Source organism: Arachis ipaensis, chromosome B5 (genome assembly GCF_059453495.1).
Source record: "Arachis ipaensis isolate K30076 ecotype BB chromosome B5, ASM5945349v1, whole genome shotgun sequence".
NCBI classification, from domain to species: Eukaryota; Viridiplantae; Streptophyta; class Magnoliopsida; order Fabales; family Fabaceae; genus Arachis; species Arachis ipaensis.
The window spans coordinates 8,114,646-8,121,212 of record NC_142440.1 but is presented as its reverse complement, the minus strand read 5'-3'; positions in this window follow the sequence as shown (position 1 = coordinate 8,121,212).

The window sequence follows — 6,567 nt, the reverse complement described above, 5'->3', positions numbered from 1 at the left end:
GAAAAAGAAAGAAAGAGAGAGACCGAGAGTGTGGCTGAGGAGAACCGTGAAACCTTCGAGTTTCCGTCTCGATTTCTCGCGATCCGTAACTCTAATAAAAAATCTAATCCGATAAAAGTGTTCGTATCCTTCTCCTCTACGTGTTGGCGTTACTTTTGTCCGGTGAAAGTCGACGGTGACGTAGCTCCCCTACCCCTTGAGTTCGGTTAACTGGAGTTCTAGGAAGCACAGACGATTTTTGACGCTTTCTCCTTCAGCAGCTCGGTCAGAAAGCTTCTCTGGAGCTTTCGATAATTTTGATTTCGTATGAAGGTAGGGAATTTATTTTTAAAGATAAACGTTTTTAATTTAGAATGCCTACAAAATTAATTGAATAATTGTAAATATATATATATATTAATAATAGTAATGTTATTGAGTATGGATTATTGCTGTGAATGTGACTGTTTTCTGATTATTAAAAATTTCGCTGATTTGAGAATCGTTGAGAAAAAGGCTGGTGAATTGTTGAGGAATAGGGAACCCGTAAGGGTGGTTTAGACCGAATTTTAGAAAAAATGTCGCCGAAATTTTATAAAATCTGAGGTTTTATTTGAAAAGTTATTTTAAAAGATTTGGTTTTGGAAAATTAAATTATTTAAAATATATTTAGTTAAGAAAATATTTACTCTATTTTAAAGTTTGATTTATTAAGAAAAATATAATGTTTTAAACCCAATCTTTTAAGGAGAGATTTTGTTTTAAGTAAAGATTTGAGCTCGGTTTATTAAGAAAAGGAATCTCTGCCACAGGAGAGCAGAGAACAAGGATTCAAAGAATATTTTAATTAATGAAGTGTCTGCCACAGGAGAGCAGATGTGACATTGTTTGGGCCTTAGTACCAAATGTAAAGTGGGGACGCCCACACACTGAGAACTGTTTTCCAGATGTACGCTTATTGATTTGGAAAGTCACACTGATGCGGCCTAGCCGTACGACTTATAAGTACACTGATGCATCTGGAAAGCCATATCTGGGACTTGTGCCCGGGTAATGTCGGGAGCGGGTAGGCAACCGACACATGAGCTCATGGCCTGCGTTAGGGATAGACATGCATCATGTTGTTTGCACATTTGCATTTGATTGCGCTTGCTTGTCTTATTACTTTGTGATTGTATTGTTTGTCTTGTTGTGACTTGCTTGTACATTGAATTGAATCTCTTGCTTGCACTACTTGTTTGTGAGTGTATTAAAGTGATTACGAGTTGACATTTGACAGAGGATTAACTATGTGGCTGAGAGACAGAAAATGTGACTAATTTTTATATTTAAGTTTTGTTTTGAGTTAAGAGATTTTAAAAGGAAGTAATTAATTATCTAAAGTAGAACCAAGAGTATTTTCAAAGGGTTTGATAAAAATATTTTTTTATTGAGTAAAGTTAATTATTTGCACTTTATATCATTACTTTTACGGCATTCCCATTCCCTACTGAGAACGTGTGGTTTGTTCTCACCCCAAATCTTCCACCCTTTCAGTGACACAGGTTCGGAGATTCAGTAAAAAGCTGCAGACGATTCGTAGATTTACTTGTGATTCCTGTTGTTTTTATAGAGTTCCCTCGTCCTTGTTGCTTTAGGGTTTTTATTTTATCCAGAGGGATAGGTATTGTATTTGAGTTTTACATTGAATTCGTTTGTATAGCATTTATTATTATTAATAATTGTGTGATTTTTAATTACTAAAATCTATTTTCTGAAATTTTCTTAAAAACGGAAACGCGATATCGACGTAAAGGCTCAATAGTAAATTTATAATAAAGGAAATCAGGTCCGTAACGCCTTACTTTTGGTACGATCATGACGTGCTAAAAGTTAGGGTGTTACACAGATACTGGACTCTTTTTTTTTATGATAAAAGAAGAACAGATATAGATTAATAAGAATTAATCTAATACCTGAGCTTTAATACCAAATGATAAAGAAATAAAAAGATAAACAAGACAAGAATTGAAATTGAATAGAAAAGATACGTTGAAATTGAAATAAAAACAAAAATGATAGATTAAAATTGAGTACAAAGAGAATCACTCTATTTTTACCCAATTTCTTGACACAACAAGAAAGGGACTCCTCAACCTAACTTGTCAACACCATAGTTTGGAAATTGATTCAAAGGGACTCCTCAACCTTCTAACCAATTTCCCGATGCAACAAGAGAGGGACTCTTCAACCTCAATTGTCCATACCATGGTTTCATCACGAAACCCAAAAAAAGGGTTTTAACCTCTAAATCATTCTATACTACGACTACAATAGCTAATAAGGAGATATTTATAACCTCTTATTAGGTTAAAACAAAGAAAAATCCTAAACCCATAAATATGAGGCCCAATCTAGTAATTAAATAAATAAAATCAAAATACATTAAATTAAAATATTCTAAAAATGTAAACTAACATTTTCTAAATAATATTTTAACTCTCCATATCACGAACATTTGAAGCACGTATCATTCTCCTCCTCTTCAAAAAAGATTCGTCCTCGAATCTTGTAGGTGGAAAAAAATAATATATGAAAAGGACAATAATTACAAGGAAGATAATTTCTTTTTTTTTTCCTTCCTTTTTTTTGTTTGTTGTTTTTTTTGCACTTTATGTTTTTTTTTTAAACAATAAAATCAACAATGATGACAAAACAATAATGAAACACAAATAGAAAACAAGAATACGAGAACTTAAAGAAAGACGCAACAGATACTAAACTCTTTTTTTTTTATGATAAAAGAAGAACAAATATAGATTAATAAGAATTAATCTAATACCTGAGCTCTGATACCAAATGATACGAAAATAAAAGGATAAACAAGATAAGAATTAAATTTGAATAAAAAAGATACATTGAAATTGAAATAGAAATAGAAACAAAAATGATAGATTGAAATTGAGTACAAAGAGAATCACTCTACTTTTACCCAATTTCTTGACACAATAAGAAAGGGACTCCTCAACCTAACTTGTCAACACCATAGTTTAGAAATTGATTCGAAGGGACTCCTCAACCTTCTAACCAATTCCCCGATGCAACAAGAGAGGGACTCCTCAATCTCAATTATCTACACCATGGTTTCATCACGAAACCAAAAAGGGGTTTTAAAACCTCTGAATCATTCTATACTACGACTACAATAGCTAAGGAGGTATTTATAACCTCTTATTAGGTTAAAACAAAGAAAAACTCTAAAATCCATAAACATAAGACCCAATCTAGTAATTAAATAAACAAAATCAAAATATATTAAATTAAAATAAAAATCATATCACGAACATTTGGAGCACGTATCACCGTGTGATTGGTTTTGACATTGTTTGACTAACCTTGTGTGACCCAATTTAAAAACAAGGCTAATTTTATAGTGCCTATCAATTGTTGTCTAATTTTTGCCTAATTTATTTTTTGTGGTAAGTTTTAATTTTTTAAAAATAATTTATTTTTATATCTTTTAAATTAAATATTAATTTTTAACCTTTTTTAATAAATAGACACTATTTTTTAGGCACCATAGCATTCACCTTTAAACAAAGACCTAATAACTTGTTTTTATGAATTTAGATGGCTACAATATAACTACTATCTACTTAATATACTAAAACTGGGTTTTCCCCCCGACTAATGAAGGTGAAGTGTCGATCCCTCGTGACTCCATTTTCCTCCAAAATGAATACATTATTCTCTATTCTAAATTATTTTATAAAAAATATCTTTATTATAATTATATTATAATTAATATTTAATGAACAATACATAATTATACTAATTTAAGAACATAACTTTATTATAATTATATCAAATCAATATTTAATGCATTATTAAACTACTTATCAATTATCAATTAAAAATACTTTTAATCATTCTAATAATAATAATAATAATAATAATAATAATAATAATAATAATAATAATAATAATAATAATAATAATATGATAATTGCACCAGTCGTGGTAATCATGATAAAAATATTTGATTCTAATCATAAAATGATCAAATCTTATGATATTAATAATGCATATTGATTTTAAATATTTTTAGTTATTTAAATTATATTGATTTAAAAAATATTGATATAATTCTAATTCTTATTCATTATCCAACAACAACAACAACAACAACAACAACAACAACAACAACAACAACAACAACAACAATAATAACTTGAAAAATCTGTATATAAACTATTTCAATTACCCGTGTATTATTATTAAAATTCTATCTACTTAATATACTAAAATTGAGTTTTTTCTCCAACTAACGAAGGTGAGGTGTCTCTTCGTGAGTTTTTTTTCCTCCAAAATAAATATACTATTTTCTCTTCTAAATTTATTTTATAAAAATATCTTTATTATAATTATATTACAATTAGCATTTAATAAAAAAATTCATAGTTATACTAATTTAGGAAAATATCTTTATTATAATTATATAAAATTAATATTTAGTGTATTATTAAATTAATTATCAATAAGAATATAAATATTAATTATTAAATTATTATATTAATTGTATAATACTAATTGTCAATTATTAATATTTTTTAATTATTATTTTTAATCAAGCATAATTAATGACAAATTGATACATACATTAATGGTGAAAAATTGATATTGATAATAATAATAATAATAATAATAATAATAATAATAATTTATCTATTCTATTATATAAAAATTGGGTATTTATACTTAACGATGAAGTTGACGTGGCATGCTTTTGAGAGTATTTTCTGATTTATTTATTTTAACTCATTAAATTCAATTCATTACGATAAATTAATTATATCAACTAATTAATTTGATTAGATATTTAAATATCACACAATTTATTATAATTTATATCAATCAATTATTATCAATTACTTTAATTCATTACTTTATAAGATGCATAACAAAATAGATTATTTATTATTTATTCTAATTGAATGTAATAAAATAATAAATACATATTAATTTAGTTAAAAAAATTACTTTCTCCAGTATAATTTACTATAGATGTTTTTATATAAAATTAATAATTAAAAATAATTAAATATTATTAAATTATCAACTGTATGTCAGTTTTCGATCATCTTACTACATATACATAATTAATAACCATGACATTTAGTAGCAAAAAAAAAGATATTATAATGATATTGATAAAAAATAGAAAAAAATATTCAAAAGACAAAATATATATTAAAAATAAATTTATCAAAAAAAAAATATATATATATATATATATATATATATATAATGATTAATTTAGTGTTGTAAATATAATATTTGAAATATCATAATTATCTAAAAATTCATACTTATATTTGACTTTCGTAAATAATAATAGAAAGAAAAGATATGGGAATAATGAATGTAGTTTAATAGAATAAATTATTATACGAGAATCATGGTAAGAGATTATAATGTGAATAATAAATTATCCTGACGGGCCTTCTTATTCTCGAACATATAAGTACCTAAAGTCTCCTAACGGTGGTTCTTCATATTTTTTCGCAGGTAGTTTTTCGTTTTACCTTTTTTATTTCTTTGTCCTAAACAATTTCACAAACTATAATAATAGCTGCATACGAAGTTGTTTATTTTACTCTTCGATTCTCATCACCATCTTCTCTTCTTCTTCCTTTTTTTCTTTGATGTTTATTTTACTCTTCGATTCTCATCACCATCTTCTCTTCTTCTTCCTTTTTTTCGTTGGTTTCAAGCTTATTATTAACGTTGTTGTTTCGGCAGCACTCTAATAAAAAAGAGGTTCTTTCTTACTATTCTCAATGCTTACCTAACACGATTTACAAATTAATGTTGTGCGATAAATCAATTTTTGGTCAAGTCAATCATCCTATTGTATTTGTGACCAATAATATATATGTATGTGCTGATGAATATCTTTCTCTCTTTCATTTTTTCCCCAACAAAATTTTTTCTTTAATTATTTGTATTTGAATATCTGTCTCGTGTGCTCTATTGTTACCTGCAAAAATGAGGAGCATTTTATTTATCAGCAAATAATATAATGAAGATGCAAAAAATGCAACATTATTATTTTAGATTGATTCAACTGAACGATTGACTTTTAGTCCTTTTATGATGTTACCTTTTTTTTTTTCTGCGGTTGGCTCATTCCGTTCCTTTTCTTTTTCTTTTTTTGCTTTTGACAACACATCACAATGCATATATACTCCTGTATGTTTTACTTTGCTACACATTAGTTCATTGGATTTATTAAATGCTATATATATATATATATATATATATATATATTAACAATGATTCAAGCACAACTATTCACTTAATATACTAAAACTAAATTTTCTCTCAACTAATGAAAGTGAGGTGTCAATTCTTCATGAATTTATTTTTTTGTTAAAATAGATGCACTATTTCTCTTCTAAGTTTATTTTAAAAAATATCTTTATTATAATTATATTATAAATAACATTTAAATAATAATGCATAATTATACTAATTTAGGAAAATATCTTTATTATATAATTATATAAAATTAATATTTAATGTATTATTAAACTACTTATCAATTAT